This window comes from Dermacentor andersoni, chromosome 3, assembly GCF_023375885.2.
Source record: "Dermacentor andersoni chromosome 3, qqDerAnde1_hic_scaffold, whole genome shotgun sequence".
In the NCBI taxonomy this organism is placed as follows: domain Eukaryota; kingdom Metazoa; phylum Arthropoda; class Arachnida; order Ixodida; family Ixodidae; genus Dermacentor; species Dermacentor andersoni.
Genome location: NC_092816.1, coordinates 224,861,091 through 224,884,325, shown reverse-complemented (window position 1 = coordinate 224,884,325; position 23,235 = coordinate 224,861,091). Strand labels below are relative to the sequence as shown.

The 23,235-nt window shown below is 48.3% G+C and overlaps 1 long non-coding RNA gene across 1 annotated transcript in view; it reads right to left on the bottom strand.

The window, feature by feature from the left end:
- The window catches only part of LOC140216665 (uncharacterized), a 142,617-nt gene extending 128,022 nt beyond the window's left edge, over positions 1–14,595 (bottom strand). The window contains exon 1 of the long non-coding RNA XR_011893241.1: positions 14,542–14,595. This is a non-coding gene — a long non-coding RNA (uncharacterized lncRNA). The remainder of the gene's footprint in view (positions 1–14,541) is intronic.
- Positions 14,596–23,235: the final 8,640 nt, after the last annotated feature.

Sequence of the window (23,235 nt, the reverse complement as noted above, 5' to 3'; positions counted from 1 at the left end):
TAAAAGCTTCAGTCGAAACGACGCTCGTCGGTGCTGGAGAGATGGCCAGTTTAGCATTGCCTTAGATTTAGTTGCACTAAACTGCCTGTCATACATTGCTATATCTAGTACATATCTTGCCGCCATGGACTGAACTTTTTCTAGTCTTTCTTTGTTGGTTACTGATGAAGGATCCCACAAAGAGCATGCGTATTCAAGCGCAGATCTTCCATATGATTTATATAGTAACTCCCGGGTTTGTTGTGGAAACGCACGTGTATTTCGTCGTAAAAATCCCAAGCTCCGACAAGCTTTGCCTACGGTATAATCCACATGCCGATTCCATGATAAAGAGGGGCAAAAGTAAACGCCTAGGTATTTATATTCACACACCATTTTTACTGGACAGCAGTTTATCGTATATTCAAACTTTCCAGGATTTTTTTTTTTTCTGGAGAACCTCATACACACCGTTTTCTCGAGATTCAGTTTCATTTGCCATAGCTCACACCACTCGTGTATGGCATATAAGTCGTTTTGAATTACGAGTCACTTACGAGTCACTTTCACATGTAACTTTACGGTATCATATACAGTCGTAAAAATCCCAAGCTCCGACAAGCTTTGCCTACGGTATAATCCACATGCCGATTCCATGATAAAGAGGGGCAAAAGTAAACGCCTAGGTATTTATATTCACACACCATTTTTACTGGACAGCAGTTTATCGTATATTCAAACTTTCCAGGATTTTTTTTTTTTTCTGGAGAACCTCATACACACCGTTTTCTCGAGATTCAGTTTCATTTGCCATAGCTCACACCACTCGTGTATGGCATATAAGTCGTTTTGAATTACGAGTCACTTACGAGTCACTTTCACATGTAACTTTACGGTATCATATACAGTCATCTGCAAATAACCTAATATGGGACTGTACATTTTCAATAATGTCATTGATATAAAGTAGGAAGAGAAGGGGCCCCAGAACTGATCCCTGAGGTACCCCTGATGTAACATTACTTATTGCAGATTGTTCGCCGTTTACGACTACATATTGTCGCCTCTCGCGTAAATATTCGGCGATCCACGCAATAACTTGGGGATTCATATTAAAGCTGGTTAGTTTCTGCAGTAACAGGTAATGTGAAACAGGTGTCGAACGCTTTTTGAAAGTCGAGAAAAATACAGTCGACCGATGATCTGTCGTCCAGGGCTGGCGCTAAGACGTGTGAACTCTACTAGTTGTTTGACGCATGATAATCCTCGCCTAAATCCATGCTGATTTGGGTTAAATAAAAAATTACTATCTATATGTTTGACTACTGCAGTATATAAAACACACTCTAGAACTTTACTGCACACAGAAGTTAGTGAAATGGGACGGTAGTTATTAATAATGTTGCGCGGGCTAGTTTTATGTATAGGAGCAACCGATGCCATTTTCCAATCAGCCGGAAGTGAACTGTGTTCCATGGACTTCTCAAAAATAATTTTCAAATACATTCACACTATATGAGAGCAAGACTTCAACATAAAATTGTGTAAAAAGTCAGGGCCCACAGTTTTGCACAATTTAAATCACGACGCAGTAATTCAATGCCCCAAGTTTCGATCGCTTTTTTAGGCATGGGTGTGGATTCGTGTTTCAACAATTTTAGATCTTTCCGAGAATCTGTTGGGCAGAGAACACTGATGTAAAATAAAGATTGAACAACTTGGCCGTTTCTGTGGCGTCGCAAATTCTAACATCGCCATCGGTCAAAGCGGGGATAGAAATGTAGTCTTTTTTATTTCGTTTTATATGCTTCCAAAGTTCCTTCGGACTTTGATTATCTTACTTTCTATTGTTTTAAAGTAGGCTGATCTTGTTTGGATTGTAGCGTTGTTCACTTCCCGCGTTGCCAGTTTTAATTTACAAAAGTTCTCTTTAGAAGGGTATCGTTCAAATGAAGGGTAAATTCTTTGCCTACGCTTCACTAAAACATTCAGTTCTTTAGTGTACCATGGCTTACTTCGATTACGCCTTCTAGTCAATACCCATGATGGAACAAACCGGTTGCGCAGTTCAAAGATATTTTCTTTAAATAGAACCCAAAGGTTTTCCAAAGAGTACTCATCCGCAAGTGTTTCGAACACAACGAAATATGCTTCCAGTGAAGCATTGATTGCTTGGATATCAGCCTTGGCGTAATTGTACATGCACCGACTCTTCTCACTGTAAACGCTTACATGTTTCATATTTATTTCGCTTAGCACGACGTCATGATCACTTATCCCTGGCCATATTTCAGTGTTCTGGGCCATTTCTGGCATATTTGTGAAAAAAAATCTAGGATATGACTTCCTCGCGTAGGTTTCAGCGCAGTTTGTCTTAATGAAAGGAGGTTCATGAAATCGGCAATTTCAGATGTGAAGCTAGGGGGAGCTTCCATCGGCTGTCCATTCCCGTTGAGATTAGGTAGATTAAAGTCCCCACCCACAGTGACGTAATCGGATGCGATTTTTGTAGCTGTGGCAGTGAAATGACACAATTCTCTGGCTGAACCAATTGGTGGCCGGTAAAAGGAGCAGACTTACAGGGATTTGCCGTTCGGGAGTTTCAGCTGACACCAAACAGCTTCACTCCTATCCTCTATAATATGGTTGGTGCCAATGGTCTGTGGTGGCTTGATTGGGCTGCCATTGCGGGGTCGGGACCTTGACCTTGACCTTGATCGGTTGCCGGAGCGTGATCTGCTTTTGGCTCTTCTGTTCCTGGTGGCTGTACTTGGTCTTCTTTGTTTATCGCCGCAGTTTTCGTATAACACTTGTTCTTCTCTCCGGGCACGCTCCCATCTTCGTATTTTGACGAGGTATGGGATGCAGTACCTTGCTTGGCATCGTTTATCCCCGGTCGAGTGGTCTTTTTCACATAATTGGCATTCTGCTTTGTATTCGTGGTCTTACTTTGGATTCTTGGTGCCGCAACTCCGGCAAAGTTTATCAGTAGGATAGAGGCATACGTCCGCTCGGTGACCAAGTCTTCCGCATTCGTAACAGATGTCAAATTGTTTCTTGTAAAGTGCGCATCGAACGAGCGCAGCTCCATAGTTCACATAACTAGGGACGTGATATCCATCGAAAATGACGATTACGTTGTTTGTATCGCTCATACACTTGGCGTTCTGCTTCTGGGTTGCGTGGAGTGACCAGCTTCTTAACAATGTCTTCTGGACTTCTTGCACGCAGATAAATAATTCTCGTTCATCGATCTTTGATGCCGCTATCGGCAGGTTGTGTGCCGATTGGCAAATGTGCTACTGGCAAATGGGACGCGAGGAGACGGCCTCAATTCATTACGCTGGATGGCTTATATCAGATCAAAGTCATGCTGTGCCGCCTATGCAATGTTCCTGCGACATTTGAACGTATGATGGACTCTCTTCTGCGAGGCTACAAGTGGACCACCTGTCTCTGTTACCTTGACGACGTTATTGTTTTTTCTACCACGTTGGGCAGCCACAATACCTGACTCGCTACCATTCTTGCGGTCTTCTGAAAAGCCGGCCAACTGAACTCCACGAAGCGTCATTTCGGGCGCCGTCAGATTACCCTGTTGGGACACCTCGTCGACGCATCCGGTGTCCAACCAGATTCGCAAAAAGTTCGCGCCGTACGCAGTTTCCCTCTGCCACGTTCTGCTTCTTACGTCGGCCTGTGTTCTTACGTTCGCCGTCTCTTCAAAAACTTCACCCTCGTTGCTCGGCCTTTGACAGATCTTCTAACGAAGAACACGCCATTCTCATGGGGCCCGGCTGAGCCTGACGCGTTTACCATTCTCATCGGGTTTCTGAAGACCCCACCCATACTTGCCCACTTTGATCAATCTCCACCAACCGAAGTCTAAACTGACGCAATCGGCCACGCCATCGGCGCTTTTCTCTTCCAATAACAGAATACTACCGAGAGCGCGATGGATCACGCAAGCCACTTGCTGTCACCTGCCCAGAGAAGCTACTGCATCACCGAGCGGAAATGTTTCGCGTTATTTTGGGCTGTCACCAAGTTCCGGCCATATTTGTATCACCTCACGTTTTCGGTTGTTACAGACCACCACACACTCTGATGTCTGTCTTCCCTCCGCGACCCGACAGGAGGGCTTAGTCCCTGGGCTTTCTGGCACCAGGTATTTCCATTATTTGTAAATTACAAGACTGGACGCCCCCACAAGGACGCAGACTGCCTCTCTCATCACCCCCTGGATACCCCTAATTCTGCCGCGCATGATCCGGTGACCTCCGTGATGGCTTTTACTAACATGAGCGACATGCGCACTGAACAACAATGCGACAAATCCTTACAGTCCATCATCGCCGCAGAGCAATCTGGCAGCACTGACGGCACGTGCCGCATATTCATGCTGCATGACAGCATTCTCTACCGCCGCATTATCAAGCCTGACGGCCCTGAGTTGCTCCTTGTCCTTCCTTGTCATCTGCGATCCGTCACTCTCAACAACTTCACGATGCACCGACGGCAGGTCATCTTGGTGTTTTGCATACATACGACCATATACGTCGCCGGTTCTTCTCGCCGGGTGTGATGTGTGGTGCGCGACATAGTGCGGTGGTCGGGACGGACAGGAGCAGACGACAAGGAGTGCGTGCGCCCAGGCAAATTCCGTGCTGGAAGGAGGAAAACAACGACGCCAAAGAGCGTCCGGCACGTGAACGCGCGGAGCAAGGAAAGCAACTAAAAGAAGAAAAGCCAACCAATTAGGAAAGACCACGGGGCGTCAGAGAGCCAATCGGAGAATGCCTAATCGGCCAGAGAGAAGAAAAAGCGCGGTGCGCAGGGAAACGCAGGGGAGACGCCGGGAGAGTTCCAGGGAACGACGCCAGGAGAAGGTCGGCCACCGTACCGGGAGTTGAAGATGGGCCGTCGGGTTCCTGACCCGACCCACCAGGACTTCACCCGACCGGGGCCTCCTGCGAACCCGCTCCTGCGCGTCGCCAGTCTACCCGAGCGTGCCGACAGCTGCTCAATGCCGACGAGCTTCTGCGCCCGTGGGCAGGACGAGAACAGTCGGATTACGGGCCCGAGTTCTACGCCCAGCTGCCCGGCCCGAACGCCGCCGCCGTCTGCTCGTGCCACCAAGCCGACTGTCTTACCTCTCCAAGCCAGAGCTGGCGCGCTCCGGTCGCCCGGTGAACCATCCGAGACCCCGACCTTTGGTGAGACCGGCGCAACTCCTTTCGTCAACTTGCCGCCCCGTCTCCGCGTTGAGACTGTTATGCGTCCCTGCCGTCGTGGCAGGCCCGGACTCGCGCACGAGTTAACTTCATACTAGCCCCAAGTTTGTCTCTTACTGCCGTGATGTCAATTTGACTGTTTCTTTTATGTTTTTCTGTTTTCTTCTATTTATTTCTTTCCTCTTTTTAGTTCCATTAAAAGTTTGTCTGGAATTTAGGAACCAACGGCTTTGTCCTCAATTGGGTTCTCGGAGGCTCCGCCTAAGAGAACCGTCAGAACCTTTGAGTACACGAACCTTTGTCCCCAACTGGGCATCACAAGTTGGCGTCTGCGACAGGTCAAAGCCGTTCGTTTGGATTTATTTTTATTCTAGCGGCTAGGAACTATGGCTAGCGCACGAGACTTGTTAGCCTTAGCCGAACGCATGGGGCTAGAAGGTGCGGAGTTGAGAGCATGGTTAAACGAGCAGCAAGTGCGTGCGCGAGAAGAGCGGGCAGCGGAGCGCAAGGCTAGGGAGGAGGAGCTTGCGTTTGAGGAGAGAAATTTACAATTACGGCTTAAAGTCACAGAGGCTGAGGGCGCATATTTGGGCAAGAAACATCCAGAAATTAGCTTGTTTGACTTAGTCACCGTGGCCCAGCGATTGGGTTTGCATGGGGCAGACTTAAACAGGTGGGTGCAAGACAGGTGGTTAATAATATGCGGGAAAGCCCGGAGAGAGCGCGACAGGCGATTGGCAGAACAGGCAGCTGAGAGGGAACGCCTGGAGGAAGAGCTTCGCAGGGTGCGCGTTCGCATCAAGGCACTCACGGATGCTTGCTCCAAGGGGACGAGTTCCATTGTTGAGGATGCAACACAGCAGTGCAGGGGCCACCCGAGGGCTCTCTCCGACATGGCGTCAGATCTGGGCGAGCAAAAAGTGTCTCAAGGAGAGACAACTTGTAAGCATGTCATTGAAGGCAAAGATACTGAGGTTTGCTCACGAAGCAAGGAGAATATCGCTTCCGTGTCTCAACCGGTGTTGCGCGAGCCCAGCGCAGGCGATGACTGGCTTGTACATGGTTCCGAGTCGCCGTGCATTAGCCTGGTTGAGAAAACTAAAGGTAAAGCTAGGCACCTCCTACAGGCCAAAGATAGTACGTCGGAGGGTTTCCACCATAGTCACGATGAAACTGAAGATAGGGCTTCCGAGAAACCGTGTTGGGTTTCTTCAAAAGGTATTGAGGGGCCTTTGCTGCATTCCTCGAATCCAACAAAGGCAACTGGTTGTAGCACTATGCGCACTTGGGAGGGCTTAGGTGTGTGTACCCAATCAACACATGGCTCTGAGGGTTCAGAACATCCTTTGTGTTCTCGTGCACTCCTGTGTGGTTCGACCATTGGCACTGACGCTGCAACCACACATTAAAACGTTGACTACCTTAGAACGCAGGCAGTGGCTTGGTCGACACTATGCAGAGACATCATTGCCTGGAGTGTTATCGCCACGGACGGGCCAGTGTACTCTAAACGAGAAGATAGATGTCTAGTCCGCTTGATGTGGGAAAGGGTCACCTAAAGGAGCCGATGCTTCACTTATGGCTTTTCTCGGACTTGTGACCTCGGACATGGTGACCTTGCACTTGATTGTTTTTTCTTCAATAGGGTGTTGTGAAAGCCTTTGACGCTACCATTTTTTTTCACTTGTACTTTCTTTAAATTAGTGTTTTCCTTTAATGTTTTTATCTGTGTGCTCAGTGAAGTGTGCCATGAAACCATACAGTGCGTTCTTGTGAGCGGACCATGACTGCAGTGTTCCGAGCATGCGTGAACTATTTCGCGCACTGAGCGGTAGTTTTTTTTCAAAAAACTTGGTAAAAAAGGGGCTTGTGTGATGTGTGGCGTGCGACATGGTGCGGTGGTCGGGACGGACAGGAGCAGACGACAAGGAGTGCGCGCGCCGAGGCAAATTGCGTCCTGAAGGAGGAAAACGACGACGCCGAAGAGCGTCCGGCACGTGAACGCGCGGCGCAAGGAAAGCAACTACAAGAAAGGCCAACCAATTAGGAAAGACCACGGGGCGCCAGACAGCCAAACGGAAAATGCCTAATCGGCCAGAGAGAAGAAAAAGCGTGGTGCGCGGGAATATGCATGGGAGACGCCGGGAGAGTTCCAGGAAGCGACGCCAGGAGAAAGCCGGCCACCGGACCGGGAGCTGAAGACGGGCCGTCGGGTTCCGGACCCGAGCCACCAGGACTTCACCAGACCGGCCCCGGTCTGGTGAAGTCCTGGTGGCTCGGGTTCGGAACCGGCCAACCCGTTTCTGAGCGTCGCCAGTCTACCCGAGCGTGCCACCAGCTGCTCAAGGCCGACGAGCTTTTGTGCCCGTGGGCAGGACGAGAGCAGTCGGGCTACGGGCCCGAGCTCTACGCCCAGCTGCCCGGCCCGAACGCCGCCGCCGTCTGCTCATGCCGCCAAGCCGCCTGTCTTACCTCTCCAAGCCAGAGCTGGTGCGCTCCGGTCGCTCGGTCAACCATCCCACACCCCGACCTTTGGTGAGACCGGCGCAACTCCTTTCTTCAACTTGCCGCCGAGTCTCCGCGTCGAGAATGTTATGCATCCCTGCCGTCGTGGCAAGCCCGGACTCCCGCACTAGTTAACTTCACACTAGCCCCCAAGTGTGTCTCTTACTGCCGTGATGTCTATTTGAGTGTTTCTTTTATGTTTTTTCTATTTTCTTCTATTTGTTTCTAGCCTATTTCTAGTTCCATTAAAAGTTTTTGTGTGTTTTCGAAACCAACGGCTTTGTCCTCAATTGGGTTCTCGGAGGCTCCGCCTAAGAGAACCGTCAGAACCTTTGAGTACACGAACCTTTGTCCCCAATTGGGCATCACACCGGGTCTCTACCGCTGTGTGCGTCGTTATGCCGCAACTTGTGAATTGTGTCAGTGCCGGGATAAACCTCCCCTGCCATATGTCGGGCGACTCCATCCAACTGAATTTCCCTTTGAACCATTCCTTCGCGTAGGCCCTGACCAGCTTAGCGCTTTTCCGACGACGACTAGAGGAAATAAGCGGATTGCCGTCGCTACTGATTACGCGACACGCTACGCGATAGCACAGGCGTTGCCGACTACTTGCGCAGCAGACGTCGCCAATTTTCTCCTCCACGACGTCATTCTCCACCACGGTGCTCCTCATCAGTTACAGACCGCGACGGCTCGATCTTGCCTCGAGTTGCCGACGACCTCCTCCACTCTTGTGCCAATGAGCACAAGCAGGATGAAAGAAGAGAGAGGAAGAAGATCGCGAGACGCTGGCTGCTGCGTGGTATTGGTGGTCGGCTATCTTAACTACTGAGTCATCTTGTATATATATATATATATATATATATATATATATATATATATATATATATATATATATATATATATATATTGTAAAGGACATTTATTAGGGTTCGTAGCGACCGCTGGTTCTACGATACACCGAGCAGTTCCCGAGCTCGAGCTTCTGCTGCGCGCTTGATGCTGTCGATGCTGCTGACCCAGTGCGCACGTTCGTTATCTTCTATACAATGGCCCCGCGGATATAAAGGAGCCATCCTGGCGACTTAGTTTTCTGGAAGGACAGTAGAATGGTGATACGGCTTCAGACGCTGAACATGAACGCCTTCGCGGTTGCTACGTCGCATGTACGATGGCGGCGTTAGCGGCTCAATCAGGCAATTCACGGGTGATGTTCTCTCGAGAACGCGGTATGGCCCGTCGTACTTCGGAAGGAGTTTTGAAGCGAGGCCAGGCGTGCAGTGTGGCACTAACAACCAGAGGAGAGCGCCCGGGAGAAAAGTGGGAGTCGAGTTCTGGGCATCGTGAACGGCTTTTTGACGGTTCTGGTCGTCCGAGGTGAATCGGCGGGCCAGCTGGCGACATTCCTCGGCGTGTCTGGCGGCTTCCGAGATCGGCAGGCATTCGGATGGGTCTGGCCGGTAGGGCAGAATGGTGTTGATTGTGTGCGAAGGATGACGGCTGTAAAGAAGGTAAAAGGGTGAGAATCCGGTAGTCGCCTGAGTCGCGGTGTTGTAGGCATAGGTGACAAACGGAAGAACGAGGTCCGAATTAGAGTGATCAGGGGAAACATACAAAGCGAGCATGTCACCATGAGTTCGATTAAAGCGTTCCGTGGTAGCGTTAGTCTGTGGGTGATAAGCAGTGCGTTTACGATGAACAATAGCGCATTCAGCAAGCAGTTGTTCAATGACTTCAGATAAGAAGGTGCGGCCTCTGTCGCTTAAAAGTTCACGTGGACCTCCATGACGAAGGAGAAAACGGTGAAGTATGAAATTGGCGACATCCTGCGCTGTAGCATTTGGTAGAGCAGCGGTCTCCGCATAACGGCCTAAGTGGTCTACCGCAACGATTATCCACCTGTTGCCGGTAGGACTCAACGGAAGTGGCCTGTAGAGATCTATGCCCATGCGATCAAAGGGCCGGGATGGGCATTGCAAAGGCTGGAGTTCACCGGCGGAGTTGTGCGGTGGCGCTTTACGGTGTTGGCACTGACGACAAGAGCGGATGAACGTTCGAACGAAATTGTGCATTCCCCGCCAGTAATAGCGGTGTCGAAGTCTCGTAGGTTTTGAAGTCTCCCGCGTGGCCACATTGAGGGTCGACGTGGAATGCGGAGCAGAGCTTTGATCGCAAGATTCTCGGAATGACGAGTAACCAGATGCGTCCTTCTGGGGCATAGTTGCGTCGATATAGTAGCTGGTCTCGAATCGCAAAATGAGGAACTTGGCGCCGAAGCGTGCGTGACGCTGGAACTTTCGACGTATCCGAGAGAAGGTCGAGCCGATATGCAGTCCAGGGATCATTACGCTGTGCAGCAGCGATAGTGTCAACGTCCAGAGAGGATAACGTGTTCTCGCAGGAAGAGTCGTGACTGGCCTTCGGGAAAGCGGTGATCGGGATAGCGCGTCAGCGTCGGAGTGCTTTCGCCCGGAACGGTAAACCACGCGAATGTCATATTCTTGGATTCGCAATGCCCAGCGGGCAAGGCGGCCGGATGGATCTTTGAGCGTCGACAGTCTACATAGTGGGTGGTGGTCGGTCACTACGTCAATCGATCGGCCGTATAAATATGGGCGAAACTTGCCAAGCGCCCACACATTGGCCAAACACTCCTTTTCTGTAACGCTGTAATTGGTTTCCGCCTTGGTTAACGTGCGACTCGCGTATGCGACGACGTATTTTGTGTGGCCAGGTTTACGCTGTGCCAACACAGCGCCAAGGCCTACACCGCTTGCATCAGTATGGATTTCGGTTGGCACTTGAGGGTCAAAATCGCGAAGAATGGGTGTCGTCGTGAGAAGACGACGCAAAGTTGCGAAGGCGTCGTCACACTCTGGAGACCATGATGAGACGTCTCTAGCGCCACCAAGGATCTGCGTGAGAGGCGATATAATTGACGCAAAGTTTCGAACGAATCGTCGGAAGTAAGAGCAGAGGCCGATAAAACTACGTAGCTCTTTCATAGTGGTAGGTTTTGGGAACGCAGTAACAGCACGTAGCTTCTCCGGATCCGGACGAATGGCCTCCTTTGACACGACATGGCCTAAAATTGTGAGCTGACGAACAGCAAATCTACACTTCAGGTTAAGTTGCAACCCGGCGTTGGTCAAGCAAGTGAGTACGTGCTGGAGGCGGAGCAGGTGCGCTGCGAAATCAGGGGCGAACACCTCAATGCCGCCAAGACAGCAAAGACAGATTTTCCATTTGAGGTCACGTTGAACATTATCCATCATTCTTTGGAACGTAGCAGGAGCGTTGCAAAGTCCGAAATGCATGACGGTGAATTCATACAAGCCGTCTGGTGTAACAAAGGCAGTTATCGGGCGATCGGCCTCTGTCATCGGAACTTACCAGTAGGCTGACCGCAAATCCAGCGAAGAAAAGAACTCGGCTCCCTGTAAACAGGCCAGGGCATCATCGATGCGTGGTAATGGGTAGACGTCCTTCAGCGTGATCTTGTTCAATCGTCGAAAATCAACACAGAAGCGGATGGAACCGTCTTTTTTTGTGACGAGGACCACAGGATAGGCCCATGGGTTTTGGAAGGTTGAATGAGGCCTCGCCGGAGCATGTCATCGACGTGGCCTGCAATGACGCGACGTAATGTAGCGGACACGCGATATGGTCTCTGTCGCAGCGATGAGTGAGAGCCAGTGTCGATGTAATGCTCGACCGTCGATGCACGGCCAAGAGATGGTTGCGCATCGTCGAAAGAACGGCGGAAGTGCTGAAGGAGTGCGAGAAGTTGAGATCGCTGCGAATGCGTCAGATCTACGGCGATGAATGGGCTGAACACACCAGTCCATGTTGAGTCGGGTACAGGGAGGGCACTCAGTTCATCGACGGCAGTAGAAGGCACTTCGTCGTGGACGGAGACAATTCGTGTTGAATCGACCGACTCGACGTAACCAAGGCATTCGCGGCGGAGCAGTGATAGCGGCGATGAAAGATGATTGTAAATGGGCATCGTGCTGACACCGGCGGCAAGGTCAACAGCTGCAAAGGGCAAAGGAAGCGCTTTTCGGGTAACAAATTGATGAGAGGGCATGAAGAAGACCATCCCGTCGGATATGATACTACAGAAGGCTAGTACGAATGCTGAAGAGCGCGGAGGCATACAGGTGTCTTCTTTAACGACAATTTTAGCGGCAGGATGAGCATCGACGGAGGCCAGGTCACCAAGGTGGAAAAGTTCAATCTCTGCCCGAGCGCAATTGATGATGGCATTGTGGTGTGAGAGAAAATCCCGTCCTAGAATAACGGCGTGGGAGCGCGATGAAAGAACTGAATTCAATCGTGTACAAAACCTCCTGTATGGTCACACGGGCAGTACAAGCAGCGGTAGGGCGAATGGGTTGAGCACTCGCCGTTCGGAGCGACAATCCAGACAGAGTCGTCGTCACTTTATGAAGCGAACGGCAAAATCTTGCATCCATAACTGAAATAGCGGCACCGGTATCGACGTGGACGACTGTAGCGACATCTTCGATAAACACATCAATGACATTGGCAGGTAAAGGAGGACGACTTCGGCATGTCGACACTTGCGCAGTTCTTGCCTCAGGGGACTGCGTCGTCTAGTTTCCCTCTTCGTTAGAGACGGGCCGTCAACGCATAGGGGAAAGCGATCGGCGACGTGGGGAGGGTGACCGGAGGCTTTCGAAGCGAGGACGGCGATCAGTCTGGGAGCGAGCTGGTAATGGGTCGAAGGATCCGTAAGGCGCAGTTGGATCAGGCGGCACATAGGGCGCGCGGCGATCGCCATCGAACGCCTGTGATCGGCGGCGTCAGAACCTTGCGACATGACCGGGATACCTACAGGCGAAGCATATAGGGCGATTGTCCGGCGTACGCCACGGGTTAGTGACGCCAGTGGTGGTCCAGGGGACGGGAGGGGGAGGGCGGTGCACAGGCTGCCGGAAGCGACGCATGGGCACATTGCTAGGGGCCATTGCAGCAACCGTAGCATAAGTGAGTGGTGTAGTCACGACATCTTGCTGGTGAACATCCGGCAGCACTTCTGCGACCTCTTCATGGATCACGTTAAGGAGATGAGACGGCAAAGTGCCGGCAGACTCCTGAGTAACGGACACTAGAGACAGCTGTCGTGCAACTTCTTCGCGGACGAAATCCTTGATTTGGGTTATCAGGGAGGCTTGTTCTGGGCCAGTGGTCAGGCTGCAGAGTGACGTCGCATTTGGTGTGGGATGTCGCCTTGTCAGAGCTCGCTGCTTACGCAACTCATCATAGCTCTGGCACAAGCTGATGACGTCGCCAACAGTGTGTGAGTCCTTGGCCAGAAGCATCTGGAACGCGTCATCATCGATTCCCTTCATGACGTGCTTATCTTTTCCGCTTCCGTCATGGCAGCGTTCACGCACCTGCACAAATCTAGAATGTCTTCTATATAGCTGCTGAATGTCTCACCCGTGTCCTGTGCGCGTGTACGCAAACGCTGCTCGGCTCGGAGTTTCCTGACGGCGGGTGGGTCAAATACTTCTGTAATCGAAGTCTTGAACGCCGGCCACGTTCGGATATCCCTCTCATGATTTCTGAACCAGAGACTGGCCACGCCCGCAAGATAAAATGATACGTAAGCCAGTTTATCTGAGTCATTCCATTTGTTATGAACGCTCACCCCCTCGTAGGACGACAGCCACTCTTCAACGTCGTTGTCGTCGGTTCCGCTGATGATGGGATGCTCCCGTTGGCGAACGGTGCCAGGGCAAGGGACGGGTGGCGGTGGAAGTGTCTGCTGATCGGCGTCCGGCATGGCGGAGGGTAGCGTCCGAAAACGGAGTTCCAGGATGGTAGCGTGGAACGTTACCCCGCAGGGCTCCACCACTTGTAAAGGAGATTTATTAGGGTTCGTAGCGACCGCCGGTTCTACGATGCACCGAGCAGTTCCCGAGCTCGAGCTTCTGCTGCGCGCTTGATGCTGCCGATGCTGCTGACCCAGTGCGCACGTTCATTATCTTCCTTACAATATATATATTGTAAATACATTCTTTCTATACTCACAACACCCCCCTAACAATATTCAGAGCTTGGCATTGTCGGCACATTGAGTTTTCAATAAACACGTATAAAGAGTGCTTTATTTGGTGGTGTCTTTATGTGTCAAAAGGTTTCTTAATAGTAACTCTTTTTAAATATCTAATACCTAATTCTTATTCATACGAAAAACACATTTTACCATGCGCCGAAAATTTAGAAAACGTGCAGCTGCGTTCAGTGCTTGGATGTCACTCCATAAAGCCATTGCGCCAATGAAAGCGCCCCAGGAAAAAAATTGAGCCAGAGAAATTAAACTACACTGGACACATAGCGTGAGACCGTTCTCGGCATTAAAATCCTAAGGTGTGAATCGCGAAAAACGAGGTGTTGATCAGCAGTCGATCAGGAAAAAAAAAAGTGCTCCCCATAGAGATACGCCGATCGCATCGCCCCTGGGTCAGCTTCGCCACAGTAGTCAATGTCCTGAATTCCTGGACCTGTGTCGCGCAAGTGCATGAATGAAAGAAAAGCATGAGACTTGCTTTGGTCTGTGCCGCTGTAAGCGCATAGCCTTGCCCACTGTGATAAGACTTGTGACGCTCGAGTGGGCGTCATCACTTGATCAAACATGGCTCTGACAAGGTGGCGAAGAGCGCCTTGAAATTTGCCAATTGGTCCAGATGTCTACTCTATTTGATTTAATTTGTAGCGCAATGCGAGAATTCACTCAACATCTCACTCGGTGCAAAAAATGGAAGACAAGAATACATGTAGGACTTACGGGCTCGCCGTCAGTCTAAAGAAAGGGTCGTGGAGGTAGACTTCTGGAAGCACTGCACGTGAGAAAATCAATGGAAAAATGATCAAGCTTCTTTCATTGCCAAAAACCAATCGGAACAATAATCGCCAATAGTTATAACGAGGCCAGTAATTTCTGGCCAACCACTCGTTACTGTATATTCTCTCTGAAAGAACGAAAGTGCACTTTCGGAACTTTTTGTGTTGAAAGAGCACTTATTGTGGCACTTTCGCTCGAACGCCGAAGCACTGAAAGCAATAGAATGAACTATTTTGTTTGGGTCCCCTTCTGGGACATTCTGACGCAGCTTTATACAGGTTGTCTAAACTATCATGTACCAAGACTTAATATATATATGTGCCATGTAGCTGTAGAGAAGCAATGTATGTTGTTTGCCGTCGCTTGGAGATACTCAGATTATTTTTTGCGTTCCCCCTGATCGGATATTCACTCTTTATGTCTCAATGAACTTGTCAAATATTATAGCAGATGAAAAGTGCCCGTGAAAAAAATGTAGAGCAAGACAAAAAATTTCCTCAGCCCTTCATCTTTGTGAAGGAGGGCGAGCAGCGTCGCCGTAGTGTGTTTTAATTCGAGCGATGCATCTATGTATATATAGGCATAATTCATATTGAAGGCCGCAAGGGCGCTTTAATTGTTCACGGGTGTGGCATATTGTCGAGGCTCAGCACGCAAGGCCGGCATAAGTCACAGCTCCGGGCAGCTGCAAAACGTCTGTCGCCCGCTGTAGTGGCATAGTGGCGTTGCGCCGCTGAGCTCTAGGGCACCGGATCCTATCCCCGCCGCGAAGGCCCCTCTTAGGTGGGGACGCAAGGTAAGAACACCCGTGTAATAGTGTGCCCGTTAAAGTACGCCAGGTGGCCAAATTAATTGCCAATTCTCAACTACAACATGGCCTAGAACCATAGCTTGACTTCATCACGTAAAACTGTACGATTTAATTTTAAGCTCATATTACCTGTCTTGCAAGCAGTACATTTTTAAGGTTGTCCAATTCAGCCGGCTGGGGCAAGTATTCATGGCCTAGTGGTCAGAGGTTGGAGATTTTAAGCAACATCGCCAGTTGTTCGAATCCGGCCGTTGGACAATACTATGTGTGTCTCGTTTTTTTCTGAATATTGACACGTGTACTTGTCTTTATCGGGCGAGACGTTTAACGGACTAACAAATGTTATCGCACAGCGCGGGACGCGCCTGCATGTATCGAATGTTTCTGGAAAGTTATCGATGCTTCTATGCGCTGTCTGTTGTCACCGAACCTTGTATTACCTGATTTCGTCGCGTGACGCGGATGGTGTAGTACTTTGTGGAAGGCACGCGGGTCCCAACGATTAGTCTGGAACATTCGACGACTGCTCTATCAAAGCCGACGCGCTTGACCCGCTGATCAGATTTTCGACGATCGCCGACGGTGTTCGTATTTCAGCATTTCGCAGTCACAGCGGCGCCGGGCACAATCTGGAGTGGTCCACGTAGTGCGTCTGAAGCCCTTTTACGCACGCTAACGAACTTCCTTATTTTTGTTTTCTTTGCTACGAGTGCTTTTCTTTATTACTTTCGTTTGTTTGCAGCATCGGGTCGATGCTTTTTAATAGGGGGGTATTGACACGTGTACTTGTCTTTATCGGGCGACACGTTTAACCGACTAACAACTGTTATCGCACAGCGCGGGACGCGCCTGCATGTATCTAATGTTTCTGGAAAGTTATCGATGCTTCTATCCACTGTCTGTTGTCGCCGTACCTTGTGTTACCTGATTTCATCGCGTGACGCGAATGGTGTAGAACTTTGTGGAAGGCACGCGGGTCCCAACGATTAGTCTGAAACATTCGACGACTGCTCTATAAAAGCTGACGCGCTTGACCCGCTGATTAGATTTACGACGATCGCCGACTGTGTTCGCCGCTCTCGTTCTGCTTTAAGTGTAGCCTGTTTTGTGGGCACAGGTTCGCCCAATAATAGCTAGTTTCGCCTTTCATAGTATTCCTACTGGGTTCTTTGACGTCACGACCACGTGACAATATGCACATATACGAACATTAGCCAGAACATTGCAGCGACAGCAAATATTATTCTGCAGCATCCACATCTCTCCTATCTCAATAAAAAAATTGTGTGACAGGGGTGGCCTCATTTAACCTTTTCATTTCTTAACAAGGTCGACTCTGACGCGTGCGCCATGGTCACGGAGCAAGAAATATTTAGGAGTGGAAACTCCGCTGTTTGTGGCGACCAGAAAAGGTCACAAGCCCGCGGATATATTTTCATGCTGGCGGCACCTGGCGGCATGGGAAGAAATTACCACCGTTTCGTTTGCCAGGGCAACCGGTCGAGCGCGTTGCTCCCGTTCGGCCGCGCGCGCCTGACTTCTACTGAGGGCACTCTCGCGCGCTTCTTTACCGCTTTTAGCCCGAAGAGCAACCGCTGCTACGCTTCAGCCATTTGAGCACAGTAAAAAATAAAACGCGTTTTCCATGACAGCTATAAGATGATACGTAGCTTCAGGTTGTAGCCAGGGTTATCTTGCTCCGTGGCGGGCGGTTCTCGGCTTTTTGCGCTTGCGAAACCGATGGCTATCTCGTTCCTAATCGCTCAAAGGGCGACCGCTTGTTTCTCGCTCTAGTGCTCACAGGGGTGCGCGTAGGAAGGATGCCGCCGTGCATGTGTTTCCGTTCCTTTTCCTTTTTTTAAGACTCGCGAAAACTAGTTGCCCTAGCTGCTTGGCGATAAGAGGAAGATTAGCGGAAGTTTGCCACACGTGTCGCTTTCTTTGATGGGCACACAACAAAACAGTTTTCTTGAGTGCGTGCACCTACGCAGTTCGATTACGGCGTGCCCGTTGAAGCAAACACCCGTCTCGTCTGCTTGTCGTCTGCTTTGAGCGGGCGCCGCCGGAGTGAGCGCCGGAGCTGCCGGAGCCGCCGAGCCGCCTGCCGGGCGCTGCTTTTTATTTTTTTTTTTGCCGCTGCGGCTTCTACGACGCGCCGCATGGTGCCGCCACTGCATAGGATAGCGTCGGCGCATGCAACAATTGTGACTTTATCTGGTCTCCCGCGCTCGCTCGCGCTGACGGGAGTTTCACCTCCTATATGTCTTACTCCGTGGCCATGGTGCCTTAGTGGCGCTGACATTGTGTGGTTGCCAGCGATCAAATGCACGCTGAGAGGCACGCATGTAACACATCTATGTGCGCTGTTCATAACGCAGGTCCCGCGGGCTGCTGCTGCCCTCGGATCATGCCCCCCATGCGCGTGTCAAGGCATGGGTGATATCGTCCAATCTTCTCGCCCTTTACCTTGTCATGACGCTATTGGGAGCTCTGCTTTAGTTTCTGTCTGCAAGTGGTGCCATCACTAGAATAGGCGTATGCAATAATAATAATAACAACAATAATAATAATATTATTAATAATAATAATCACGTTTACATCCCAACAGGGCAAAACATGATGATGGAAGGGGTATGAATAAAAAGCCCCAATACGCTTCACGGAGGTCACATTACAACAGGCAGCAGCAGTGGTGCATACAGTGGAGAACCAATTTGGGGCACATATGTAGTAATTTTGCTTTTCTAGTTGATGTTGATCAACTGCCGCAGAACTTTTGCTATCCGTAAGGCACTTCGATTTCTCTCCGAGGACCCCCCTCACGCATGGACGATATTCTGCGATTGCAAGCTAGCTCTTCAAACGATTGACTGTGTCCTCAGACGCGACCCGTATTATTCCATGGCTATAGAAATTACAGAACGCCTCGACCGCGCAACTAGAAATGGCCACAATGTCACTTCTCAGTGGATACCCTCACACTGTGGCCTGATCGGGAACGAACAGGCAGACGCTGAAGCGAGAACTGCTTTAGATAATGCTTGTGAAGTAAGCATTCCGTTGTCACGTACAGACACAAACGCCCTACTTCGTCGCGTAAACTGCAACTTTACGTTAGAACACTGGACCCAACCAGATCGACGACACAAGCGATTACACAAATGGGACCAAGAAATGAAATTTCGTATGCCTCACAAGCTCAAAAGAAGCCACACGAGCATGGTGCACCGGATTCGCCTTGGTGTCGCATTCACCAACCGTTATAGACATATGATAGTTGCCAGTGATACTACACTCTAAAAATTTTAACACCTTTAAGGGTGTAAATGGCTTGTCCCATGGGTGACACCCTTTTTGGGTATATTGCTACACCCCAAGCAGAGGGGTGTAAAATAACACCCCACAAAGGTAAAGGTGTTAATAGGACGTCACCTTGCCTATGCGTGTAAAACAAACAACACCCTTCCTATATGGGTGTAACACAGACACCACCCTTTCAATATGGGTGTAGCATGGACAACACCCTTCCAAAAGGGTGTTATCCCTGCATTTTAGCGTTCACTACAGCCATGTAGTTAATGGACAGACTGGCTGTTGTGAATGCTGCCTAGCCTTAGCTATGATACTACCTTGTTCAGTATAAGCCAGAATGTGTGAGGTGTCCTCATATCGCGCTTCTGGTCTGTCATGTGGTAGCATATATAACGTGCGACCCTATCAGGAAAAAAAATTAAGTTTCACGATCGCAGCAACGCACAGACCCTATGTTTTTCGTCATCTTCCTCTGCAGTGATAGTACACTGCCGGCAGGATGCAGAGCGCAATAACAACGCACGCTGCACTGACGACACAGGATCTCCCGCACCTTGATGCACCAGTACTTATCACTCCATAGAAGCAGCACACAAGCAAAAGCATGATGTTACATGCATTTCAGAAATAAATAAAAACCTCCACTTTTCTTGGTAAAACATTTTCGCAGCAACACCAGCTTCACCAGGAGGGAAAGCCACCACAGCTCATTGTTGTAGCTCATATTGAATGCAATAGAGCGCAAGCAATGCATGGATTGGCGACGGTAACCAGTGCAGTACTACAGGAGCCTACGTTTGCCTGTCAAGCAGTTTTTTGCCGTTTTAAGCACATATTTGATACCTCCATTCAGCAAAGTTGTCATTTATCTCCACGGAATGCATCTACTAGTACCTTCACATATATAATGACCTAAAGGTAGCACTGAAAGCCAAAGAACAAAGTGCAACAAAGCGCTTCCACTTAGAATAATGCTTCATTATTTGCAAACAAAACTTCATGGGTAGCTAGCTGTGCGTGCTGTTTAATATATAAGCATACACTATTTCCTGAAATTTATGCATGCTCCAGTGACCTGCTTATACCCAATAATTTAGTTTATTTTTGACCGTATGCTTGCACTGAATATCCCACAGGCATGGTAAGTTAAGCTACCAGAATAAAAACCACCTAGTCTAAGGTTACCTAATTGAACAAGATCATCGTAAAATTTGTGACGAAATGTCAGAAGAGCAGTATCATTTCATTAAAGAGAAATGGTTACATAATAATGCTTGCACATTTTAAAAGTAAAAAGGAAGATAAGGAGTAAAACCATACTAATACAAAGACATAAGCACTCAATAATAGCACAGGCTCGTTCAATTAAATTTTAAGCAGAAACGTTTTTTTTAAATAACCTCACTACGAACTATCACATGTTTTCATTCGAAAAGCAATGCATCTTATCATAAAGTATGAAAATAACCGGCCACATAAGAAAGAACAAGTCTGAGTGTGTCTATGTGAACAAAAGGATAGAAAGTTGGGCGAGTTGGTACGGCAACATGATCTTGGATTGTAGCGCAAAGTGACACGGACACAGACTACAAGCAGACAGGACGAGCGCTAACTCTCAACTAAATTTTCATTGAAACGAAGTACATATATATGTATAGGTGATTGCAAAAAACCGCAGCATAAGAACATGACAAGGTATGAAGACATGAGTTAAACATTTAAGGAAGTAGGGAAGTCAAAAAAGGAAACAACGGAAAGACTACTTCAGATTAACACACATGTTGTGAAGATACTGAAATTCGCATTTTAACAGAGACAAAGATGCATGGCTAACACAAATCCCTCCTAATCTTTAATGTTGAATGCCTCGAATATTTCCTGTGTGGTTTGGCATATGTGTCTTGAAATAATGTCTTCAAACAAAGGTTTACAACCGCAATTGAACATATGTGACGCTAGATGTGAAACATTAGGGTTGTTAAGTGAATGTTAGTGTTCTTTTAGTCTTATATTAATACACCTGCCGCTCTGTCCAATGCAAGTCTTCCCGCACTTGAGAGTAATCTGATAAGCTATACCAGTGTTTCAAGGCACAAAAGGGGACACGTGTCTAACGCCGCAATCATCTTTTCTTTTTTGCCACCCTGCTCAGGTTTCCTATATATCATAAGGCACGATAGACAACTTGTGGAGGGCCAAGGAAACTGTATAGACGTAACATCTATTGGCTACGTTCCGTAAACCACGGGATAATCTATGTACATAGGGCACCACAGCTAGCCTATTTTTATTTTTGTTCTTGTCTATTGTGGGGCTTCTTACCCATTTTAAAAGCTTTTCGCAGGTTAGTGATAATAAATGCACAGGATAACTAGCCTTCTCGAGCCTATGTATTTGTTGTGAAAAACTTTGTTTCATATTGTGTGCACATGACTTAGTAATGGCAGACTTAAGAGCTGAGTAAGCTAGTCATTTCTACACAATATGGAACAGTTTTTACAACAAATAGGCTCGAGAAGGCTAGTTATCCTGAGTATTTATTATCCCTAACCTGCGAAAAGCTTTTAAAATGGGTAAAAAGCCCCACAAAAGACAAGAACAAAAAATAAAAAAAGGCTAGCTGTGGTGCCCTATGTACATAGATTATCCCGTGGTTTACGGAACGTAGCCCTATGGTAATTAGGAAACTTGAACCGGGTGGCAAAAAAGAAAAAATGATTGCGGCGTTAGACATGTGTCCCCTTTTGTGCCTTGTAACACTGGTATAGTTTATCACATTCCTCTCAAGTGCGGGAAGACATACATTGGACAGAGCGGCAGGTGCATTAGTATTAGGCTAAAAGAACACAAACATTCACTTAACAACCCTAATGCTTCACATCTAGCGTCACATATTTTCAATTGCGGTTGTAAACCTTTCTTTGAAGACATTATTTCAAGACACAAATGCCAAACCGCAGAGGAAATATTCGAGGCATTCAACATTAAAGATTAGGAGAGATTTGTGTTAGCCATGCATCTTTGTCTCTGTTAAAATGCGAATTTCAGTATGTTCACAACACGTGTGTTAATCTGAAGTAGACTTTTTGTTGTTACCTTTCTTGACTTCCCTACTTCCTGATATGTTTAACTGATGTCTTCATACCTTGTCATGTTCTTATGCTGCAGTTTTTTGCAATCACCAAATATATATGTTGTTCGTTTCAACAAAAATTTAGTTGGGAGTTAGCACGCGTCCTGTCTGTTTCTAATCTGGTCCGTGTCACTTCGCGCTACAATCCAAGAACATATGTGAACTAAACATGGCTAGTAATAACTAGTGAGCACTGCACAAAAGTTGAACATGAAAACTAGCAATAGTAAAGACATATACTTCGCTCAGCTGAACTGCAAAATATTGCAAATATCATAAGGACAGCATAAAAACTGGGCAGGACAGAGCACTGACTGTTAGTTACCGTTGCAATATGGAAACGAAATCTAGGCATAAAAAGTAAAAACTAAACTGCCGGAAATGGTCATGTCTCTCCAAGAAACCACTGAGGAACAAAAGGTATACTTTTTATAATTCCATCTCATAAATTACTGATCTAAATAAACTTTAGACACATGAGCCCTTGGATGTCGCAAATTCCCTGTTCTCATTACCTATGCATCATTACCAGCCTTGGTGAAAGAATGACTTGCACTAATCTTTCGAAGCAACACTGGTAAAAATGCTGCTTGTTCTCAACTTTCTGCTGTGACAGCACACTTGTGTGCAGTTGTGAACGCAGTTGCTATAGGGCTCAAACAATGTTTTGGCTGCACAGGTACCGTCTACCGAACACCTGGTTCAAGATAGCTTGCATCTCGGAACGTGCAGCCACACTGGTGGCACAGCATTCTTTTTTCACCTTGCCAGTTGATAAAGCCTCAGCAGCTGCAGTCACCTGCGACTACTCGTAAAGGTGCCATAAGGTCAGGCAGCAAAGAGATACCACCTAGCAAAACTTTCAGAGTACATTGTGTGAGTCGAGGTGTGTAATTTGTGCTTTAGTTCGGCGGCATTACCACAGTCAAAACTACTTATTGCAGCTCCTAAATTTCAACCACATCAACAAAATAAATTAGGACACTTCCTTCAGTACGTTGGCAGATGCTGAGCTGCAGGCTTTCTAGAACCATGCATTATCTTCAGACAGTGCCAGTACAGCCCGTAGCACACCTTTCAAGCCCTCCAGACAAGTACACTGATTACATTGTACACAGAGCATCTGGGGCGCGATCTTGTACGCGTTCCAAAATAGAACGGACCGCCTCCGTTCTAAACGTCACGAAATAGGCGGTTCGCAGTGTTCGCGAGACCGAGAGGAAGCAAACAGCCAATGAGCGAAGTGGAAGCCTGCGTCATGCTTTTGACGTCTGCTTGGGGACCGTATAATATATTGAGAAGCGTTTGCAACATGTTGAGAAATATTTTGCTATTATGAGTGAGTAGCAAAATGTGTTGGTGTTGCTTTTCAAAGATTCAA